The sequence below is a fragment of the Felis catus genome, chromosome B3 (genome assembly GCF_018350175.1).
Source record: "Felis catus isolate Fca126 chromosome B3, F.catus_Fca126_mat1.0, whole genome shotgun sequence".
In the NCBI taxonomy this organism is placed as follows: Eukaryota; Metazoa; Chordata; class Mammalia; order Carnivora; family Felidae; genus Felis; species Felis catus.
Window position 1 is genome coordinate 48,343,500 of NC_058373.1, and position 25,252 is coordinate 48,368,751.

Below are 25,252 nucleotides of genomic sequence, written 5' to 3' on the forward strand. Positions count from 1 at the left end.
TGCAGTATATATGGAATTTTAAAAATTTAATTGGATAAGAGTGTCACTTCATTGACCTCTTGCTTGAAGTAAAGTTGGTGCTTCTGGGAATCTGGGAAATCTATTTGAACAAGATGCTTCAGTTAATTTAAGTGAATCACTTCACTAATTTGATTGCAGTTATTAGATCTGTTAATTGTATATGTATGTAAGCAGTCTATGATCTAAAATGTTACTGTGATATTATTAAATACATGATTCCTTTTTCTGAAGCAGGAGATATTAACAACCAGTGTTTGGCCGAATTCTGTACATACAAGTTTTCAGAGAAGTGAGAAGGTCAAAAACTAGTCTTGAATTTACAGAATCAGGTGGTTAAGGAAAACTGAATACAGTATACCTTTATTTTAATGTATATTATATATAGTCAGGAGGATTAAAAAGTAACAAGACACTACTCCTCATTTAAAACATTCACCCCTTTGTGGTAGTTGCATGTGTCATTAATTGAATTTAACAAAAGTAAGATTTTGTTAAATGCAGCGATGGCGTGCTATAATCAATTAAATTAAAAAATAGAGAGATTCAGAGGGATTCAGTAAGATATAATACTCTTATTGGCAAAATTCAGGATGGTGACCATAACCATCTGATGGTGACCTTAAAAATCAAAGGATGGACTATTGATCCAAATACAACTTAATATCCCACTAGCAGGAATTAGAGTCACAGTTGTTGATGGCAGTAAACCTTACCAGTAATGAGAATAATTAGGGGAAGATAGCTTAGGTCAAAATTTGCTTACCTGGGGAGTGGGGTTTCCACCAATCACAGTTCTCTCATCTAAATTTTAATGTGCAAAGGTAGAAGAAAAAAATAAAGTAATAATAGAGAAGGAAAGGATGGGCGTGTTGAGAACTGGGGCAGAGGACCAGGAACTGCTCTGTTAGTACCCTGAGTTGACTCTCTTTGAATAATGGCCACTTCGTGAAGAGGATCAGAATACAACTATATGTGGGATCCTCTGTATACCTCACTTAGCTCATATTTTGGATCCTGTGTCTTAGCATCTGTATCTGTGTACTTTTCCATTATCAGATGAAATTTGTTTTCCCCTTTGGATTCATCCCTTTCATATATTTAGGGAGTTTGTTCTAATACGTACCCTTTCTGTCAGCATCATCACACTGTTCTTTTCCACAGGCTGCTTTTCCTGTGACTTTATACATGCTTATGACTTCCTTAAAGCAGCAGCAAACAACCTTGGAGAAAAGTTTTTGCAGTAAAACAAAGAGTTGATCTTTCAGTGACCTAAAGAGCTCATTCATAGTCTAAGAAAAAAAGTCATTAGGTAAGTGAATGAAGAATGCAAATACTCATTTTATAAGAATAATAATATAAACAGTTAACAGTGCAAAAATCCTTACTCAATAATAAAAAATAAAGCAGAAAAATGCAGGTTTTTTTTACCACTAAGAAAAGATTTAAGAAACGTGGTAACCATTGCTAGCTAGTCTCATCCCTGGTTTTACTATTTTCCTTACTCCTTTCTCTCCCCTTCAGTCCCTTATTTATAATCCTGTTGTTTGATTTGTAAGCCCACTTATATATTTGGAGGAATAAGTGAACATACATTTTAAAACTGTTAATTGCTTTGCACTTAGATGGTGGAACAAATGTATGCTTCCCCCCCGCCTTTATATATTCTTGAAAATTTCTTGAATGAGCAAGTATAATTTTTGATTTAGAAAAATACCCAAACAAGTAAAATAATGCTTTTTGTCTACCCTGCTGCTCTTCCCTTTGGTTGCCATCTGTCCATCAGCTCACCACCCTCACTCCACTAGATCTTCTCTCTGCTCTTGTCCTTTTTGACTCTTGCAGTCTGGCTTCCTGTTCTTCTTGCCAACTCAGTGGCCTTTGTTTTCAGTCTTTATCTTTTATCGTGTCTTCAGCTCTAGTTTTTAATATGATTCCTTTGTAGTTTGGGAATTATCATTCATTCCTTTTTGAGAGCTGCCTTTGTGTCAGCTACTCTGCCAGGCATTGGGGATTCCATGGACAAAGATGCAAGATCTTTGTTTTCATGGACCTTACTTCTGACTAACATTTTAGTTTTCCTGCTTCTTTCCTCTAGATGCCCTTTAATGGTGACTATCCAGGCACTTATTTCTCAACCATCCATTTTTTTCTCTGTTCACTTGTTTGATAAAGTCACAAATAGATGGACTGATCAGACAACTCTAATCACATCTACTGATTCATTTGCTAGAGTACAGGTAGCTAGCTACCACTGTCTTTGTAAACTTGGCATTTTCACAGTAATCTTCTGTGCCATAGTGTTTGCTACCTCAGTTTGCTTTCATTTCTAACTATTTTACCTCTTTGGGTAGTAGATGCCACCTGTTCTTCATTCTGTCAGGCTAGTAATATTGGTTTCATATTTTTCTCTCTTATCGTTATGCCCAGTATTTTAAGATTGCCAAGTTCACAGGGTCACTTAACATTTCTCCCTATCTTCTACTCCCTAGATTTCCACTGCCAGGACCACAGTCCAGTGCTTTACCATCTCATTCCTGGATTGTTACAATGGCACCATAGTTGCCTCTGCCTCTGGCCTTTCCCCTCTCTGAACTATGCTATATATTGCTGCCAAAATAAGTCTTCAAAAATATCCTTTTCCATGTAGTCTCCTTCTAATAACCTATAATAATTTCATGTTGCCCACCATATCATACCAAAAATTGCTGTCAGGTTCAAAGGCCTGTATAATCTGGCCCCATGCAGTCAGTCCAGCCTGATTTCTTTCTGTTCATCGGCGTTGAACTTCGGTCCGGCTAGCACTTCAGTGTCTGCCTTATATTTTGTGGTCCTCCTTTTATTCCTGCTTTATATCTTTTCTGGAATCTCTACTTGCCTGTATCCAAATCCTACTTAATCACATTTTAACCATTTTTAAAGTCATAGCTCAAATCATCATACTAGCTCAAATCATCATACAATAAAACATTCTTTAGCTACTCTAGTCCATGTTGACCTTTTCTTAACCTCACACTGTATATTGATGTTTGTACAATGAAGCATGTAATCACTTTAATTTTTGTCCTGTGATGTTTAATCAACAGCAAGTTCTTTGAAGCTAGGGGCAACACTTTTTGCATCTATTTCTCATTGAACAGTAGGTACTAGTGAATACTATTTTTGTCTACTACATTCTTAGAGGCACTTGATGTTTTTCTACATATTAATGTTTCTGTATTTTACACATTTGATGTGGTAATTTTCTGCTCAAATAAGTTATTAAACTCAAGCTGCATTTTACAGAATTGAGGACTTACAGCAATAGATTTTTTTTTTTAATTTGCATTGGTGAAACTGAAGTAATCTTTTATTTAGTGTTTCAGTACTACTAATCAAATATTTTTGAGTATATATCTAAATTAAAAAATAATATACCTCCCAAGTAAGAGCCATTGTGTCCTTCATTTTACAAATACTGAGCAGGGGCGACTAGGTGGCTCAGTTGGTTAAGCATCTGACTCTTGATTTTGGCTCAGGTCACGATCTCATGGTTTGTGGAATTACTCCGCTGACAGCACAGAGCCTGCTTGGGATCCTCTCCCCCTCTGCCCCTTTCCCACTCATTTTCCTGCTCTCTTTCTCTCTCTCAATAAATAAACTTTAAAAAAAATTTTAAAATACTGAGCAAATGACTACTACATAGTTTAGTAATCTTTTATGAGTATACAGTAGTATTTTAGTTAGGGTTTTGTGGGCTAATCAGCTACGTGTTCCAGCCTCGTTCCTAACAGGTGAAGTTGGAATTTTGAAGAACCCCTTAACATTAACCTGGAGATAGCTTCTTCAAAGTTGGGTTCTGGTGGAGGATTTAACCCACTTACTTCTGGAGCCAAGACCCAAAGCTAGGGTAACTTGTTGAGTCATGGCCACAGCCTGAAGACGGCAAATGAACCCTATGAGTTAGGGCAAATAACTGAGGAAGATGGATTTATTGGGGAAGTAACGAGGGAATAACCAAAATAGAGCAATTCTGAGGGCCCAAAGTGTTTCACATTTATAAAACAGGTTACAGTCTATTGGACCTTTCTATTTATCTAACGTCAATGACTTTTTGGTTTTTTTTTTAGTCTGATACTCTTTATTTCAGAGAGGTACAACAACTAGTTTATCTTTGAAAGACCCTTTCAGAGGCAACTGGCTCACTCAGTCATTAGGCTTCCCAACTTTGGCTTAGGTCATGATCTTGCAGTTCATGGGTTCGAGCCCCATGTTCGGCTCTGTGCTGACAACTCACAGCCTGGAGCCTGCTTTGGATTCTGTGTCTCCCTCTCTCTCTGCCCCTCCCCTGATCACTCTCTGTCTCTCTCTCTCTCTCTCTCCCTCTCTCTCTCTCTCAAAAATAAATAAACATTTAAAAAATAAGGTACACTTTTAGCTTTAATATTGTATTTATATGAGGCTACTTGGTTTGTTAGAGCAACCATTCTTTATATTAGCATCATACTAGTATCACCTTGGAACATGTTAGAAATGTAAATTTTGGGGCTGCTCCCTCAGATTTACGGGAATAGAAACTCTGGGGGTGTAACCAGCAACTTTTGTTTTATTAGCCCTTCAGATGATTCTAATACAGAAGTTTGAGAATCACTTGCTTAGAGGATATATCTTCTAATAAACAGTAGTAAGCCAGAGTCCTCTGTGGCAAAATTTTAATCTTTCAAACTTTGAGTACCCCAAGTAGAGTTAATAACTCCTTTAATTTTTCATAGTATTTGAGTGTAATTGTTATAATATTATTTACACTGTGTTGCCAAAAAATTCCACTAAACTGATTCTTTAATCTCAGCAATTGTATATTAGATGAATTGATGGATGACTCCATGAATAAACATTAAAAATAGATAGTGCATGGTCATCATTGCACTCTGCCTGGTCAACAATGAAAAGACAGACAGACAGACAAAATACCAGAGATCACATGTATAACCCAGGGCCAGCAAGCTCTTACTTTGAAGGGCCAGATGGTAAATATTTTTGGCTTTGTAGGACATAGGGTTTCTGTTGCAACTACTTTACTCTGCATTGTTATCAGGAAAGTAGCTACAGACAATACATATGCAAGTATATAAATGAATGAATGGCTAGATTTGTTCCATTGCTGGCAGGATTTGGCCCTTGGGCAGCAGTTTGTGGACCTCTGTATCCCAAACTGCAATAGTGGTTCTCAGTCTTCACTCTCTTTTATTGACAAACAATGGATGATAGTCACCTGCTTATTATTGTCTTATAATTCTCTCTTAGGTAAACCCAGGATTATGTGTAAAGCATATTAAAATGCAAATAAGTAAGAGTTATATTCTAGAGATAGTCCTACCTTAGCTCTTATGATAATAAAGTATATTGACTTAACGTTTTTGGTATGACACATAAAGAGCTGGAAGTCCTCACTTCTGTCATCACAAGAAGAAAAAAAGCTGAACAAACAGAATCAGCAGCTCTTCTTAGATGCGTCAGAGAATTGAGGCAAATTCAGGGCAAACTGCTGCCTGCAAAACTGAAGACTGGCAGATAGAGAATCAAAGCTGATGGGTGGCAGCAGCCCAGGAGTAGAAGCCCCACAACTGAAGCCACTATAGGTAGGAACACTTTAAACTTAACTGATGGATTAAATGCTAGAGGCTCTGGGTGGCCTAGCTTGAGTGTTGAAAACAGAGGAGGCCCAGTGTTAGACTGGTATCCCCACACTTTCCAGGAGACCTACCAGGTTCTCCCTGTGAGGATCAGAGAAAAGTCTTTTACTGCTTGCATAGTGAGGGAGAGCTTCAGTGGGTGGGGAGTTTAAAGGAAGGGTCACGGAAGGAGGAAGAGAAAAGTAGTCATTTTGAAATATACCCAGAGCTCTCTATTATTTTTAACAGGCCTGTTTCAAGGGAAAATATTTTACTAGAGCCTAACTAACAGGGGCTTTACCAAAGCTTTCTTGACCCGGGGAAAGGGAAGTATCCAACATAGGCTCACTAAAATACTGAGACCTAATTGTAGGACAATAGAATGCCTCTCTCCAGCTTTACCACCATGTCAGTAGGGCTCCTGTATAATAACAGGATTGCATCTAAAACAAGAGTAAGCCTCACACCTTTTTTAAAGAGTCTTTAGGGATTCCCAAAGAGGACATGGGAGACAAAAGCAAGGACATTAGAAAAAATTTTAGCTTTAGACACCACACCTACAGCAAACAGTTAAACAGCCCAAATCCTAGTAGATAAATACAAAACTTTACTCTAAAGGCCTGTTGACTAGAGTTGCTTTTACCCAACAGTGTATCTGGCTTTCAAGAAAAGATTACAAGGCATGCTCAAAGGCAAAAATAAACACAAACATAAAAACAAAAAAGAAACAAAAACAAACAAAAACAACCCACAATCCGAAGAGGTAAACCAGTTTCAGATATGACACAGATTTGGGGATTATTATCCTATGGATTTAAAATTATGATTAATATGCTAAGTGCTCTAATGGAAAAAGTAGACATCATGCAAGAATGGATAAGTAATGTGAGCACAAAGATGGAAGTCTAAGAAATAATCCAAAGGAAATGCCAGAAATCAAAAACACTGTAACAAATGAAGAATGCCTTCATTGGGCCTATATAGTAGACTGGCCATAACTGAGGAAAGAATCAGTGAACATGAAGATACATCGATAGAAATTCCCACAACCAAAATGCACCGAGAAAAGAAGTGAAAAAGATGGAACAGAGTATCCAAGAACTGTGGGACAATTACAAAAGGTGTATCATAAGCACAATTGGGATATCAGAAGGAGAAGAGAGAAAGAAACCAGAAGTGTTTGAAGTATAATGGGTGAGAATTTTCCAAAAATTAAAGACCCTAAACTACAGATCCAGGAAGCTCCGAGATACCAAGCAGAATAAACAACAAAAATCTATCCCTAGGTACATTGCATTCAGTCTGCAGAAAATTAAAGACAAAGATAAAATCTTGAAAGAAGCCAGAGAGAAATAACCACCTTACTTATAGAGGAACAAGGATAAGAATTTTATCAGACTTTTCTTCAGAAATCAAGCAAGCAAGGAGAGAGTAAAATATTTAGAGTTAAAAGAAGAAAACCACCAACTTTGTATCTGGTGAATTCTGTGTTTGTATCCTTCAGAAGTAAAGGAGAAATAAGATCTTTTTCAGACAAACCAAAATTGAGGGAATATGTAACTAGTAGACCTGCTTTGCAAGGGATGTTACAAGTTCAAGTTCTTCAAAGGAAGAGAAAATGATATAGGTCAAAGATTTAGATCTACATAAAGGAGTGAAAAGGAATAAATGAAGATAGAAGCTTTCATTTTTCTTACATTTAATCGATCTAACAGATAATAGTTTGTTCAAAATAATGTATTTGGTGATTATACCTTATGAATAAATGAATGACAACAATGTCATAAGGAACAGGAGAGAGGAATTGGGAATAGTTTTAGAAAGTACTTGTAGTAACTAAAGTGGTATAGTGTTTTCAAAGTGTACTTGGATTAGTCATAAAAGTATATTGCAAACCACTAAAAAGATTTTGAAAGGAAATGTAATTGATATGCCAAAAGAGTAAAGAAAATAGAATCATATAAGGTGTTCACATAAAACCAGAGAAGTCAGAAATAGAGAAGACAAAAAAATAAAAAACAAAGAAAAAGAGCAATGAATAGTAAATCATTAAAATATGGTACATATTAATCCAACTGTATCAATAATCACTTCAACTGTGCATGTTCAGAATACACCAATTAAAAGAGACTGTTACAGTAGATTAAAAAACCAAAACAACTGCCTTTCTGTGCTGCCCAGAGAGGGGTCCAACCAGTGTTCTGGGTTCCCCTCATAACTTTAAAAAAAGCTTCCATGATGTCCAGAGCCCTTGATAGTCTACAAATGAAGGAGGAAGATGCCCTGAAATTCCTTGTAGCAGGAACCCACTTAAGTTGCCCCAACCTTGACTTCCAGATTGAACTTCCAAATTCCAACCTTGACTTACAAATTGAAATTCCTTGTAGCAGGTACCCACTTAAGTGGCACCAACCTTGACTTTCCAAAAGGAAAAATGATGACATCTATATCATAAATCTCAAGAGAACTTGGGAGAAGCTTCTCTAGGCACTCCTGCCATTGTTGCCTTTGAAAACCCCACTGATGTCAGTGCTCTGTCATCCAGGAATACTGGCCAGTTAGCTGTGCTGAAGTTTGCTGCCACCCCTGGAGCCAATTCTATTGCTGGACACTTCACTCCTGGAACCTTCACTAGCCAGATCCAGGCATCCTTCTGCAACCAAGACTTCTGGTGGTTACTGATTCCAGGGTTGACCACCAGCCTCTGAGTGAAACGTCTTATGTTAACCTGCCTACCATTGCTCTGTGTGACACAGACTCTCCTCTTTGCTACATGGATATTGCCATCCCTTGCAACAAGAAGGGAACCCACTCACTGTGTCTGGGGTGGTGGACGCTGGCCCCAGAATTTCTGTGTGTGCATGGCACCATTTCCCGTGAACACCCATGGGAGGTCATGACTGATTTCTTCTTCTACAGAGATCCTGAAGAGATTGAAAAGGAAGAGCAGGCCACTGCTGAAAATGTTATGACAAAGGAGGAATTTCAGGGTGAATGGACTGCTCCAGCTCCTGAGTTCACTGCTACTCAACCTGAAGTCGCAGACTGGTCTAAAGGTGTGCAGGTGCCCTCTGTGCTCCGTTAGCAGTTCCCTACTGAAGACTGGAGCACTTGCCCACCACGGAAGACAGGGCTGCAGCTTCCGCTGCTCAGGCCACTGAATGTGTATGAACAACTACTGAGTGGTCTTAAGCTGCTCTTCTACAAAGAAATAAGGTTGATGGAAAATAAAAGGTTTCTAAAAGTTGGAGGGAAAAAAAGACAACCTTATGTTGTTTACAAGTATACCTTTCACTGACTTTGGTACTTTGTTATTTAGTAACCAATTACTTGTAACATGCTTCACCAATATGTTGTAACACTAAATTTGAGAACCTAAAAGTTACATGTAAATGATAAGGTACTTAAATTATAAAGATCTAAAGGGAAAATGGCCATGTTTTTGTTTAACGTTTTTATTTTAATTCTAGCTCGTTAACATACGGTATAATAGTTTCAGATGTAAAATACGTGGTTGAACAATTCCATACATCACCCAGTTCTCATCACAAGTGCGCTCCTTACTCCCCGCCACCTGTTTAACCCATCCCCTCACCCACCTCCCCCCTGGTAACCATCAGTTTGTTCTCAAGAGTCAGTTTCTTGGTTTGTCTCTCTCTTTCTCTTTTTTAACCTTTGCTCATTTGTTTCTTAAATTCCATATATGAATGAAATCATAGGACATTTGTCTTTCTCTGACTTATTTCACTAATAAGTGTTATACTCTCTAGCTCTGTCCATGTCATTGCAAATGGCAAGATTTCATTCTTTTTTATGGCTGAATAATATTCCATTGTATATATACACATCTTTACCTATTCATTAGTCGGTAGACTCTTGGGCTGCTTCCATATCATGGCTATTGTAGATAATACTGCTGTAAACATAGGGATGCATGCATCTCTTTGATTTAGTGTTTTTATATTCTTTGGATAAATAGTGTGATTGGTGGAGTGTAGGGTAGTTTTATTTTTAGCTTTTTGAGGAACCTCCATAACTGTTTTCCACAGTGGCTGCACCAGTTTGCATTCCCACCAACAATGCCTAAGGATTCCATTTTCTCCACATCTTCCAAAATGGCCATTTTGTGTACAGTTTTGTGTATATTTAATTTCCTGTTTAGAATTAATTTTATGAGTAATTTAGTGAACATATTTTATGTACATTCTGATTTTTTAAATGTTTGTTTGCTTATTGTTTGAGAGACAGAGTGTGAGCAGAGAAAGAGTAGAGAGTAGAGAGAGAGAGGGAGATGCAGAATCCAAAGCAGGCTCATGAACTGTGAGATCATGACCTGAGATGAAGTCGGATGTTTAACTGACTGAGCCACCCATGTGCCCCTAAACTGTTGTAATGAGATAATTTATATGCCACTAAATTTACCTGCATTAGCATACAATTTAGTGGTTTTTAGTGTACTTTCAAAGTTGTGTAGTAATTGCAATGATTTAATTTTAGGATGTTTTGATTTTTTTTAAAGCAGTTGAAAAGTGAACTATATTGACTGAATTGATTAGAAATGGAAAGGTATTTATCTAATCATTTCTGAAGGCTTGAAGGCAGTAGGAGCATTCAAGATAGTATTTTTGTTTTACATGTTGATGGACTTAACAGTAGAACATTGATTTGTAGAAACTCAAAAATGAAGTTGTAATTGCTCTGTGCTTTTTCTTTATGGTCTTTCCTTGTCTTTATCCTTTGTGGACCAATCTTTATATTACTTTAGACATGCTAAAGAGCTTTCTTCTGTATAGAGGCTTACTGCTAAAAAAAAAAAAATGGTTTCAGTATTACCTTAAGCTTCATCATAGCTGGTCAAATACTTGAGTCTTCCTATGGCACACATTATTTTCTGACATTTCAACTTTTTATATTTATAATTATAGAGCATAACATGTGAGCTGTTGCTTTTTTCTGTAATGTATTTCGAACCAGTGAGATACTACTTTACTAAATTAATTTTCTTTAAGATGGTTAGAAAATTTCTCTGTCCAGCATAAAAACTTTCATTTAAAGAAAAACATATTTAAAAGTTTTAAAGCAAGAAATAATGAGAATCACAAAGAGGAAGCTCACTTTAGTGATGTGTCATAATGCATCCTGAAATTAGTTGCCTGGGTTTGCTACTCAGGTCCCCATAACTTTTAGAAGTTGTTTCCTTTATCAGTAAAGTGGAAATAGTAATAGTGCTTACCTTGTACAGACAGAGTGGTGAAGATTAAATGAGATAAGTCATATAAAACACTTTAGTATAGAATCTGGCACATGGTAAGAACTTGATATATGTTGGCTGTTACTCTTTAACCACAGTAAATTCAAAGAACTTTTTCACTTTAAAACACCATATGTTACTGTGATTACTTTTTATTCTTAACTGTATTACGTGTATTGTGACAGAGGAAAACCGTGATGATATTTGAGGGAAGAGTTATCCAGGCAGAGGCAATAGCAAACGTGAAGGTGAGAAAGCTGTGGCAAGGAGGCCAAGTGGCGAGAGTGGTGAGAGTATGCTGGAGTGTAGCAATGAGGTCGTAAGTAAAAGAGGGGTAGATTTGTGTAGGGCCTTGCAGGTCTAGTAAGCACTAAAACTTAGGTGCTTCTTCTGGGTGAGGTGGGAGCCATTGGAAGTCTCTGAGCAGAGGTGTGACATGACCTTACTGGTGTTTTAGGCTCCCTGGGCTGCTGTGTGGAGAAGAAACTATAGAGGGGCAAAGGCTGGGTTACTGACATTTTACACTAGGGGTGTGTGTGCACGTATGTGTAGGTGTGTAAAAGATGAAGTATTATTTAAAAATTACTAAAAATATTTAAAATTATTTAAAAGTATTAGTAAGTGGTGGTCTCAGGGTGTTGGAGTTAGCTGTGAATGATTTCATTTTCTTTATACTTCTGTTTTCCAAACGATTTTAAAGAGTACTTTTGTAATTATAAATGTAACTGTTACCATTTTCTTTAAGTAGAGCTGTGATAATAACAAAAAATTATGCTATATATTAGGTTTTTTTATTATAAGGACATGCTTCCATATTAAGTACAGTATCATAGGTACTGTTACTAAAATTTTTTAAATGTGCCATCAGAGAGACTAAATGTTCATAATGTATCTATTGAATATAATGAGGCATCAGGAATTTAGAATAAATGACCTAACTAAATTAGTAAAAGGTGAGAATTAGACTATAGAACATTTTACATATAACTCAGTTATCTTAAATAACTAAAATGAAACTATGTATTAACAGTAGAGATACTGTTTTAAAGAACTTACAAATGATTATCATTATAACAGTCCAGTAGCCTTATTACTATTACTGATGGTTTCCTTTTGCAGTGGAGTTTGGTATGTTACTATTTTTGAAGTCTTAAACTCTTGTTTAAATGATTGCATTTAGGTACTATTTTTAATAGACTAGAATGCCATTCTGGGATCTCTAATTAGTTTTGTTTTCCTGCATTCCCTCACTTGCTGTCCTTTTGCCTAATCCATACTCTCGGAACCCTAACCACCAGTCTTCCCCACCTTAAGTAAATTTCTACATAACCGTCAGAGCTCCACTCAAGTACAAAAGGAAGGAGTCTTTCCTGAATCTTTAACATAGTGAGGTCCTTAAATCACTCTCCTACTGGGTTCTAATTCTTGTTACCACACATTCCAATTCTAATAAAATAATTGTATAATTTTATAGTCTCCTCTGTTGGAATATCAACACCACAAAGACAGGAATTATAGCTCTCTCGTTTAGAGATTATTTCCCTAGTACAGGATGAGTGGATGCATGAGCAAACTCCATAACTACCAAACTTCTTTTAGATGTCATTTGGAAGTCTGGTGCAGATTTTCGTGCTATTCTTCCTCCCATGTCACACTGTCCACCCCCTCGTGTGTTTTAGTTATAAGTTACTAAGTATAGTAGAAGTTATAAATAAAAATAGCAAACTTCAGTGTTTTTACAAGTAAAAATCTTTATACACCATTTCCAGCAGTATAAAAGGATAGCTTATTGTAAATTTTTGTTTATAGATGACCTTTTTGAATGTATAATTTATTAATGTAGACAGCATTACCAAAGAGAAATTATATCAGAATTTAAATCAGTATGTATAATCTCAAGTTGTTGGGGTTTTTGTTTTGTTTTGTTTTGTTTTTAGCTTTAAGCATAAAGCATTTTTCTGAAATTCACCTTTTCTCCTTGTATGATGGGTTTTACTGGTATATGTTGTGTGCTTCTTTATTGAAAAGAAGTGTTCAGTATGCTTACTAGAGACTCGTTAAAATTCTTTACAGTTTTTCACTGGTGATATAGGGGAGGAGAAAAACAGCTTTGTGGTATTGCTGCCACACTTTTTTAACCTCTGGAAATTATGACATATCACATTAGTATAGCCTGACTTCTTGTTGAAAACAAAGTATGAAGAAGTCTGGCGTATTGACAACCTATTCACGTAGCTGTGATCCTTAAGGCTTAATTTTGGGTGATGTGATTTCTTTCTTGAAGGCAATATATTTCCAGAGAATTCAAGATTAACTACTTGTATTTTTTTTATGTCTATCTCAGTTCTTTAAAAAAATCTTTATGATCACTTTTGTTTTCTTGGAGAGTATTTTATTTCTTGCTCCTAGGGGATTTTTAAAGTTTTTAAACAACAAAACACAGATCTCTAAAATGTTTCTCCTACATTAAACAGATATGAAGAACTTCCAGACAGAAAGAAAGTTCTCTTTTGTTCTTTGGCTGGTGGTTTCCCACTTCTACTCCAATCCCTGTGTTAGATGTCACTTTTCTTTGGGGCTGCAGCTTTGTTTTTACGTTCTTCCTCTCTGGAGGGACATACGGTATATGCAAAACTATATGTTACATTACATATGTCATATATATATCATCATGATAAGGAAAACTTTGGGTATACGCTTGAATACTAGTGGGCGCATTACATCAGAGTCACACTTTTGTTGTGTTAAGTGGCACATCTTAACAAAGCACTTATTAATAGTTTTCTCTCTGAATTACTTTCTTGTTCCATCTTTGCCTCTAGCCCATTTAAGTCCAGGTTTTCTTTCTCAGTTCCTTTATCACCTTTTGTCTCTTTTCTCCAGTTCTGCCTCTGAAGCTGGCATATAACATCTGTTAGTGACCCTAAAGCTATTCCTTGCTTTCTGTACTTCCCTAGGTGACTTCTCTCTGGATAACTATGTTGGATGCCTACACTTGTCCTAATCTTTATAGTTAATCATCACTTTCTCACCTCTCCTTCTAGTCATTACTCTAGACCACTCTCTGCATTGGTCTATTACATGTACATCTTTAAACTTGTATTAAGTGTGGGTCATCCAGTCTAACGCAAGACACAACTAACTTCCAGTAAATTGTGAAGAGAAGTATTTCCTTACAGCACTCATGTTAATAGAATACAAGATGTTTATAGCAGATAATTCAGAATCTCCTAGTTTGTCTCTCTGAATTTTTTCTCCATCTCTTTTTTGTTGTTGTTTGCTCTTGTTCTTATCCTTTCCACCTTTTACCTTTTTTTTTCACTGTCTTCCTGTCCTCAGTATAAAAGAAAAAAATTTACCTAGGTAATTTGTTAAAACTTTATGTCTGCTTTTCTTACATTTAGAATCTGAGAAGTTGACAGGTTTATATTTCTTTATCAGGTTGTTTGAAAGCCTAACGAGGTTGTTTAAGAAAAGATATAATGAGCCTTTGCTATGAAAAAGATTATGTAAAATCATTTAATAATGTACCGTAGGGAAGGTGTGAGTCAACAGGCAAGTTTAACAGAAGGAAACGGTTGTGCTAGGCTGATTACTTGGTTGCTTTGGTCTCCAGATACAATTCCAACCTGTTGAAGATGGGGAGGAATGATGCTAAAAGGACACTTTAGGATTCCTAACTCCTGAAGTGAGTTGTAAAATGTTGTGAATTCACTAAAGTTTCACCCTGTTTGGAAAGAAGTACAGCTTTTGTCTTACTTTATTTGAATAATAGAATAAGTTCTCCAGCGTTGTTTAAATTCACTTTTTAAAAGTAACTTGGAATGTGTATTCCGGCATTGGCAGCCCAGTGTGAAAAACTTAGATGTTGCTCAGAAAACTGCTTTCCTGGATGAAGACAGTGAGCTGTTAGGGACTATACTCACAACCCAGCTAGAAAAGTCAGTTTTAGAGGATGCCAGTGCTACAGTGTATTTGCTGCTTGATTATGTAGCTCATGTTACACGTGTTTAATCTTTGTGATGACTTAAAGAGATGAATGGGCTTTGGAGTGATTGTGGCAGATTGAAAAACAAAACAAAACTTTATATTTTGGACTAGTGTATTTTGGCTGTTTTGTATGGTTGCTCATCCCTTGAATTCCAAATACAATACTGTTACATTCAGTAATCTTAAATAATGAAATCTTGTTTGCTACTGTCATTCATGTTCTTTTTTAAAACTTAAAACTATAATCAATCGATTTTAATTTTAATGCAAACATATGATACAAGGGTCATCACAAAACCAGCAGGAGGATTATTGAAGAGATGGTAATAGTGCATTTGCTTAGCTGTTTGAATGAGGGGGTAATAAATTTAGAGCCTCAACAGCAAGTTATGAGAACAATTACAGATGAATAAATGGTTCAGTGAAAAAAAGGTGAGATGATTAAAAAAAAAAAAAAACTAGAACAAGATAGAAATGAACTTTTGTCAGAGGGGAAGATTTTTTTCTCTTAGAAGTAGTAGAAAACATCTCAATACAAACGAGATTTTACTACTTAAAATGAAAAACAAAAACACCTTTAGGTATTAACTTTCTTACCTATACCTTTAAGTCCAAATTAAAAGACCAATCAGAACAGAATAAAATTTTTATGGTTACACTGCCATCAAAAATTTTTAAAGAGAGTATGTCATTACATAAATACTTTTGATAGAACATGAGTGGGAGACAAAAATTACGGTATAGTCACACAGTTTCATACAGGCAAACATACACACTGCATGCACCTGCACACACAACTGTAATTTTAGAAAAAGAAAATAGAATAAAAACACACCAAAATCTTGTCTTTCAGTAATGTTGGGATTGATGATATGGATAATTTTCAAAATAATTTTATATTTTTTCTGAAATAAACAATTTACTTTTAAAAATATTTCTTGTAAAATTGCATACAGATTAAGTTTAACACTTCCTAATTCGTTTCCAGCTTGACTTTCCAGCTTATCTTCTCTGCCCTCCTTTCTCTGACATCCATGGACTAGCACAGGGCTTTTTATAAAATTTTACAAAAATTATGATGTGAATGCCTCGAACTTGTTCCATTTCACTACATGACCCGCCACGTCTTATCTGTATTAGGTCCAGCTGTATCACACGTTTAGGGTTTTTGCCCATCCCTGAAGGGTATCCTTGCCTTGCACCCCTTGCCTGATAGGTGTTTTAGAGGATATAATGTTCTCTTAAAGGTCTGAGGTATAGTCGTCTATCTTTTCCCCTTGGCTTTGGCTTACCTTTTAGCAGTAATGCTTACTTCTTCCCTTTGCATATTTGAAGACAAGTTTCAAGACCATGATTAGGTCACCCCAGTTTATTATATTCCTTCCAGTGTCTTGTCAACCCATTTTACCTTGTACTTTCAGTACAGCACTTATCATAGTTTGCACGTACTGTTTTTTCTACTGTGTATGTCTTTCCCAGTTGATGTGGAGCCCCTGATGGGTAGCAGCCATGTCTTACTCATCTTTGTATCTCCCACAGTGCTATGTTAGCAAATATTTATAGTCTTGTGTTGGTTTTAAATAATGATTTGTCACAGTTTGAATCACGAGTCAGAAAGATGTTTTAGTCCATTTCTATCCATATACATTTCTTCTTGTTTGATATATAATCTTAATGCACCATCTTTTTAAAAAAGAACATTTATATTCTATATCATAAAAGCAAAGGGTATTAAAAATAGAAAACTTAAAAAACAAAATAACTTCTTTCCACCATCTGTATGAAACATATGTTTCTTTCTTTTTTTCCTATAAGTAATTTTTTTGTTTGTTTTGGCCTCTCTTAAATCATATTGTATGGTGTCTCTCTCAGTATTCATTCATTATAATCATTCGTTTATTCACCTAATATTAAGTGCTTAATATTAGGCAAGTAGTCTGGCAGTAAACAAATTAATCAAAAAGGTCTGCTTTCATAAAGCTCGCATTGTAGTGGAGGGAGACATAATTAGCATAAAATTAAAAATATATATGCTATGTGACATAGTGGTAAATTCTCCAAAGAAAAGCAAAGCAGGAAAAAGACCGAGTTGTATGTCCGGGAGAGGATTACAGTTTTAAATAGGTTTGTCATGGAACCCTCACCAAGGTAGTATTTGAATAAAGACCTGAATTATAGAGTGAGTCATGTGGATATTGGAAGACAAAGCCTTCATTTATAATGGTGTGACCTAAATGTTCAACAGTAAGAGAATGCTTATTATTAATTATAAATTACTATCAAGATTTTTATATAGCCATAAAAGATTCTGTTTTCAGTTAATGTATAAGGACTTGGGAAAATGCCCACCATGCAGTGTTAAATGAAAAAGGAAAAATAAACTAGTCTCACCCTAATTTAAAAAAGATCTTACACACATGGGTATGTACAAATGTATGAATGTAGTTAGAAGAAAACACAGCAGAATTTAGCAGAAATTCTTTGCTGGATGTGGTCTTGGGTTGTTTTGTTTTTTTTTCATTTTTATATTCATCAATTTTTTAATATGTTAATATAATCTTAAAAAGTACTTAAAAATTAATTTTGATATATCTTAACTTCCAGATCCTGCCATAATGGGGTAATGAGTATTGGATTTATCCTGTCTCCATAATCAACCATAAAACTGGATAAAATACATGTAGCAACTGAGGTTTTCTTAGCATTAGATAGCAGAGCATAGGACAGTGATCCTTGAGAGAAGGAAAACCCAAGAGGTAAGCTCACTCTGGCTTTCCAAACTGAAGCTCAGTAAAGGAGAGCTCATAGAGAGACCAGAGATTTAGTTCAGTGGAGAAAACAGTGATTGGAGTGTGTGGCTGCTGAAGCACCTGGAATTTGTGAGGCTGGGTGTTGGAAAGGAGGGAGCTATTTGGAGAAGGAGCTTTAGAAATCTCCACAGGGTCCTTGGATTCTTTGGCTGAATACTGAACTCCACATATGCAGGGCAGGTCTCATTTCAGAGAACAAACTACTGGGGCCTGTAAGTCAAGAAAAGATTCTAGAGGTCACACAGAATTTTGGCCAGCCAGATTGGAAGGAGCTAGTTGGGCACCTTGAGCATTAGTGGACACCCCAGAAGGTTGTATACTTTAGGACCAAGGTTACTTTACTCATAGAGGAGGAGCTATTTTATTTATCTATCTATCTATCTATTTATTTATTTATTTAATTTTTTTTTATTTAAAAAAAATTTTTTAACGTTTATTCATTTTTTGAGAGACAGAATGTCAGTGGGGGAGTGGCAGAGAGAGAGGGAGACAGAATCTGATGCAGGCTCCGAGCTCTGAACTGACAGCCCAGAGCCCGACATGGGGCTTGAACTCATGGACCATGAGATCTTGACCTGAGCCAAAGTTGGATACTTAACCCACTGAGCCACCCAGGCGCCCTGAGGAGGAGCTATTTTAGACCCATCCTAACAGTCTAAAACTAACCCTCAAAGTATCAGGTTGAACTGCCCATAGATTAACATTATGTCAGAACAAAACACACTTTGAAGGAACTCCAGAGACTCATCATAGTACCAACAATTTCCAGCTATATAAGAAATTACTAAACATATGAAGAAGTGGGAAAATGCAACTCCTCTTTTGAAGAAAAAGACAATTGGAACAGAGTCAGGGATGAAAGATACAGAATTAGTTGACAGGTATTTTAAATTGTTTCTGATAAGATGGGCATTATCCATGCCCAGATCGAGAATCTCAACAGAAGTGGAAATCCAAATAAGAATCAAATGGAAAATCTGAAACGGAAAAATTCAGTACCTGGAATGAAATATTTGAGGGTTATGTATGATGGCATATTGAAAACTGCCAGAAGAAAACTTCAGGGTGGGGGAGAATAAGCCTCAGAGAGCCATGCTAATATTGAGTGGTAGGACCTACGTGTAAATGGAGTTCCAGAAAGAGAAGAGAGGTTGCAGCAGAGAAATGTTTAAAGCTGTGTTAGTTGAAAGATTTCCAAATTTGACTAAAATTTGGACAATACATTTTACAGACTTGTGGAGGTCAGCAGACTCCAAGCACAGTAAACAAAACCATACTAACACATTAAGTCAAATTGCTGAAAATGAAACTTAAAGAGAACATTTTAGAAGCGACTGATGGTGGGGGGAAGACACATTGTATTTTGCAGAAGGGAATAATAATAATGATGATGATGATGATGATGATGATACTTTTCATAAGAAATCATAGAGGCTAGAAGACAATGGATTATCTTTTTTAAAGTTACAAAAGAAGTTACCAACCTGAAATTATAAATCCACCAAAAATAACTCTCAGCAATGGAGGCAAAATAAATACATTCTTATTTGACCAAAAGCTAAGGGAACTCTTCACCATGAGACTTCACAACAAATAATACTAAAGTTCAGGCTAAAGGAGACATACTAGTCAGAAACATACCTGTCAGCTCTAAATGAAGGAATTGAAGAGAGCCAGAATTGGTCTTTGTATAAATGACATTTTTTTCTTGTTTCTTCTTTATGAAAACTATATAAAAGGTGGGTGCCCCTTTTAAAAAGTTAACATTGGGGCGCCTGGGTGGCTCAGGTGGTTAAGCGTCCGACTTCAGCTCAGGTCATGATCTCACGGTTTGTGGGTTCCGTTTCATGGGTTATATCAGGGTCACTGTCAGCTTGGGGCCTGGAACCCGCTTCAGATCCTGTGTCTTCCCCTCTCTCTCTGCCCTTCCCCCGCTTGTGCCCTCTCTGTCTCAAAAATAAATAAATATTTTAAAATGTTAATGTATTGTAGGTTTATAATATGTACAAATAAAAAAACAGTATGGTAGCAAGATAGCGTGAATTGCATTGTTGTAAGATGAAAAGATACAGTATTGACTGAAGGTAGACTGTTAAAGATTAAGACTGTATATGACAAATCCCTAAAGCAATCACTAAACAGAGTGGTATGGCTAAAAAGTCAATATACGCAATGAAATGGAATACTAAAAAATACTAGATGAAACAAAGCCTACCATAATAATATTTACCTTAAATGTAAATGTGTTAAACACTACCTGTTACAAGTCAGATTTTTCAGACTGGATAAAAATGCAAATACTACATTATATACTGTCTACGGGAGATGTACTTTAAGTATAAAGATATAGACTAAATGTAAAAGGAAGGAAAAAGACATAGTACACAAATACTAATCATAAGAAACCTGGTGTGGCTCTAATAATACCAGACAAAGAAGTCTTCAAGACAAAGGTTATTACCAGTGATAAAGAGAATCATTTCATGATGATAAAAGAGCCAGTTCGTCAAAAAGATGTAAAATCCCAAATATGTATTTGTGCCACATATTGGAGCTTCAGTGTACATGACACAACAGATTATACTAAAGGAAGAAATAAAGCAAATATTGTAGTGTTGCCGGTTAGTAGCTGAGGAATTACTGTATTTTAGCTTTTTATAATAAGCTTCAGAATTGTATAAGTGGTCTGTTATCAACTTCTTTTTCTCCCAGTGACATTTTGCTCATAATTTTTTATCTGAATGGAATTCCTTCACTCATTTACATTTGTTTACTCACTGTTTTAATGTGCATTAGCTCTCTAATTGTGCAGTTAGTTCTTTTTATCTGGTATCAGTAAATACAACATAGACTTGTAAGAAGACAAATCTAGATTTAATTTTGATTCCTCTTCTAGATTTGTATTTTCTTTGTACCTCATTTTATAAGCAATGTATATGAAGTATTATGTATTGGCAGTCAGTACACAACAGCATTATTATCTGGAAGAGTTTTAGTATTTTTTTTTTTTTTGATATTTTTTTCATTTATTTTGCATGGAAGTGATTGGAGCCTTCTTGTTGCTCATTGTACATGCCGTTAAAGTTGGGTCTCTACTTCCTTCCTCATTAAAGAATAACTTTACTTTGTCATCCCCACCTCTAAAGGCCCAGATGCTATATATCCATAAACCAGGCTCACTTTGTTTTCTCTTCTCTCCCAGGTAATCAGCCTGGCAGTGCATTGCCCCAGCTCTGGTTTCCAAATGGGCTTTTCGCAAAGTGGGGACACTGTGTTTTTTCTGTTGTAGATTTAAAACCGAAGAGACTAATGATGTGAAATCGTGGTCAGTGAATTGCTGAAAGATCCCTTAGGACCAGTCTCTGTAGGGAAGGTATAAGGAAAGATAAGATTAAGCGTCAGTCATAACTGTACAAGGGAGGAAGGCAGAAGAAACCAGGAATATTAGATCTCTTAATATTTGAATAATTGTGAGGATTAAACTCTTATGCTGTTGCTTCTATGTAATGTTGTTGGCTTATTACTGGAGAAATAATAAAAATGAAAGAAAACTATGACAGGTTGATTTGGTTGAGTAAAAGAATATTGATTATTATCATTTATATGAGATATTTAACTTTTGTGCCTGAATACTTTGCCACACAAAAAACAATTGTACATATCATTACATTTGTATTAAAGTTATAAATCAGTCTTAATATCATGTAATTCAGTTAGTGTGTACTCAGGCAATTAATTGGTGTTCAAGTTGTATGGACATTGACTCATAAGTTAAAATGCTTAGCGGAAAAGATAAAGCATTTGCTTTAGAATAGTGCATGCATTCACTTACGACATCAAGAGGAAGCAATCACACAAATCCCAGAGTATGTGAGATTCTCAAGTCAACTGTACTGGACTCCAAAGTTACAAGAGACATTCAAAGTGCATGAACTTGTATTTGATCTGTTTCTCAGGTAAAAGCTCTTTAAGACATTCTTGTGATAATTAGGGAAAATGTGAATGTGGGCTGCGTGCTATATTGTGAAATTGTTAATTTTCTTAGGTGATATAATGGAATTGTTATTGAGAATTTGTTTCTTCTTAGGAAATGCATGTCAAACTATTTAGGGTTCAAATGTCTTAATGTCTGCAACTTTTATATGCTACAGCAAAATACATGTGTTAAGTATTTCTGTGTATGTAGAAAGAGGAAATAAACTGGCAAATAATTATTCAATCCAGGTAAAGCCTGTACGGTTGTCCCCTTCTTTCAAATTGTCTTTGCTTTAAAAACTATTTTAATAATAAAAAGTTGCACACGTTTGCACACATTTGGCAATTTTTAAAACACCTTCAAAAAAGAAATCATGGTGAAAATTAGAAAATGCTGAGAACTAGATGATAATGAAAAGATTTTTTTTTTTTCTTCTTTTCTCCCCCATGGGTTTCTGTTAAGTTTCTCAGGATCCACATAAGAAAGAGTGAAACCATATGGTATCTGTCTTTCTCTGTATGGCTTATTTCACTTAGCATCACACTCTCCAGTTCCATCCATGTTGCTACAAAGGGCCATATTTCATTATTTCTCATTGCCACGTAGTACTCCATTGTGTATATAAATCACAATTTCTTTATCCATTCATCAGTTGATGGACATTTAGGTTCTTTCCATAATTTGGCTATTGTTGAGAGTGCTGCTATAAACATTGGGGTACAAGTGCCCCTATGCATCAGTACTCCTGTATCCCTTGGGTAAATTCCTAGCAGTGCTATTGCTGGGTCATAGGGTAGATCTAGTTTTAATTTTTTGAGGAACCTTCACACTGTTTTCCAGAGCAGCTGCACCAGTTTGCATTCCCACCAACAGTGCAAGAGGGTTCCCATTTCTCCACATCCTCGCCAGCATCTATAGTCTCCTGATTTGATGCAAAGATTTTCTATCAGAATTTATAGATCCAATAACTGGTACTTAATAGAGAAATTTGTACCTTTCCTGGTTTACACTAGGAAAAAAGACAAGTTGAACATTAATGAGCTAATAAGCTTTCAATTTAAGATGAACAGTTAACAACAATTAACCCAAAGAAAATAGAAGTAATAAAGGTAAGGCTAGAAAATGAATATAAAAACTAAGATACGAGAGGATCGTCATCTCAATTGGTTTCTTTGTTGGGGGCACCTGGGTGGCACCTGGGTGGCTGTCCTTTAAGCATCTGACTTCTGCTTGGGTCATGATCTCACAGTTGGTGAGTTTGAGCCCTGCGTCCCTCTCTGCACTGACAGCTCAGAGCCTGGAGCCTGCTTCAGATTCTGCCTCCCTCGCTCTCTGCCCTTCCCCCACTTGCACTATATCTGTCTCTTTCAAAAAATGAATAAACATTTAAAAAATAAAAATAAATTGGTTTCTTTAAAAAATCTTATTAAATGGTCAAGACTTAGAAATGATGATGGGGCAAGAAAAAAGTAGATGTAAATAATAGTAGGAATGAAAAATGAGACATAACTATGATGCAGCAGAGATTAAAATAAGGGTATTTGTAAGCAACCTTGATGCCACTTGTTTGCACACATTTTAAAATTTTAAAAATTGAAAGCAATGGATAAATTCCAAGAAAACTTTAAATTGGCCCAATAATAGAAAGACTGATTGCCCTTTAATCACTAAGGAAGTTGAATTCAGTTCTTTAAAAAAACTGCCTGCAAATAAAATACCAAGTCCCAATAGTTTTATAAGTGAAATCTACCCAAGTATTTAAGGAACAGATAATTGCAATCTTACACAAATTTAGAAATTAGAAAAAGAGGGAATACTCCATAGTCTTTATAAAATATATTTAAACTCTTGATACTCTTCCCTTCAAGAGGTGGAAGTCTAATTCCCTCCCCTCTAGTGTGGGCTGGACCCAGTAACAAAAAAATGACAATGTGGGACTTTAGAGAATAGCTCATAAAAAGCACTGTAGCTTCTTCTTTACTCTTTTGGTTCACTTGATCTTGGAGAAGCCAGTAACTTATCATGAGGACACTCAAGCCTATGGAGTTACTTATGTGGTGAGGCACTGAGGCCTCCTGCCAACATCATGTGAGTGGGCCATCTTGGAAGGGGACTCTACAACCCCTGCTGACATCCTGACCGAAACCTCATAGAAACCTTTAGAAGCCTTTCCCAAGTTCCTGACCCACAGAAGGTGTTACATAATAAATGTGTGTTGGTTTAAACCAGTACGTTTTGGGGTAATTTATTACACAGCAATAATTAAAACACATTCCTAATTTAAAAAAAAAAAAAAAAAAAAGGGCGCCTGGGTGGCTCAGTTGGTTAAGCATCTGACTTAGGCTCAGGTCATGATCTCACAGTCTGTGAGTTTGAGCCACGCGTCAGGCTCCGTGCTGACAGCTCGGAGCCTGGAGCCTGCTTCAGATTCTGTGTCTCCCTCTCTCTGATCTTCTCCTGTTCATGCTGTGTCTCTCTGTCTCAAAAATAAACACTAAAAAAAACCCAAACACATTTCTGTTCATATTGTGAGATTTGTATAATCTTGGCATCCAAACCAGATAGGATATTAAAATGGCCTTTAATTTTACTATCCTACTCAAACATAGGAACAGAAAGTCCAAAACAAAAATTGCAAAATCAAAGCCAAAAATGTATAAAAAAAAAAGGTAATATACCTTAGCCAGCTTGAGTGTGTTACAGAGTGCAAAGTTAGTCCATTAGAAAATCTGTTCATATAATTTACCACTTTTTTTTTAAATTTTTTTTTTCAACGTTTTTATTTATTTTTGGGACAGAGAGAGACAGAGCATGAACGGGGGAGGGGCAGAGAGAGAGGGAGACACAGAATCGGAAACAGGCTCCAGGCTCTGAGCCATCAGCCCAGAGCCCGACGCGGGGCTCGAACTCCCGGACCGCGAGATCGTGACCTGGCTGAAGTCGGACGCTTAACCGACTGCGCCACACAGGCGCCCCAATTTACCACTTTAACAAATGGAGAAAGACAAATTATTTGATTATCTGAATTAATGTAGGAAAATAATAACATTTAAAAGCTGTGATAAAACTCTTAGCAAATTAAGAAGTTCCTTAATTGATAAAGAATGTCTACAAAGAACCCACAGAAAAACATAACAATTAGTAAAAAAGATCTAAAACACCTTTTTAAAAGTTAGAAACAACATATCAGTGCTTATTATCTCTCATCCATATTGTACAGTCTTAGCACATTCAGAAATTTAAAAAGTTGAGTAAAAGAAATAATTTGAAGAAACAGACATCCTAGGTTAAGCTATATAGAAAACTCTATAAAAATTATTGAAATGATTACTAAGATAGTCTAGCAAAGTCCATTTGCATTTGTATATACAATAAAATTTTTATATAAAATATATAAATTAAAAGCATTCAATAACAAAAAGATTCTTATAAATCTACATAGAAACATGCAAGCCTTTATTTTAGAAGATTTTAAAAGCTTATTGAAAGATTTTTAAGTAATTTAGACCTAAATAAATGGAGAAATGTACCACTACCATAAAAACTTTTTCGTGTC

The 25,252-nt window shown here is 35.9% G+C and overlaps 1 protein-coding gene, 1 long non-coding RNA gene and 1 pseudogene across 4 annotated transcripts in view; all 3 read left to right on the forward strand.

The window, feature by feature from the left end:
• The window catches only part of RFX7 (regulatory factor X7), a 133,026-nt gene that overhangs the window by 7,884 nt on the left and 99,890 nt on the right, over window positions 1-25,252 (forward strand). Inside the window, exon 2 of one of the 3 annotated variants that reach the window (XM_045059275.1) lies at window positions 1,183-1,330. The exons of the other annotated variants lie outside the window; for them this stretch is intronic. The gene's annotated coding sequence lies outside the window, so the exon portion shown is untranslated. The remainder of the gene's footprint in view (window positions 1-1,182; window positions 1,331-25,252) is intronic. 3 annotated transcript variants of the gene reach the window in all.
• On the forward strand, window positions 1,339-9,290 carry LOC109500663 (annotated as a pseudogene).
• On the forward strand, window positions 9,926-21,949 carry LOC123385924. Its single transcript, XR_006599208.1, has 2 exons — window positions 9,926-17,666; window positions 20,923-21,949. It is a non-coding gene; the product is annotated as an uncharacterized LOC123385924 (long non-coding RNA).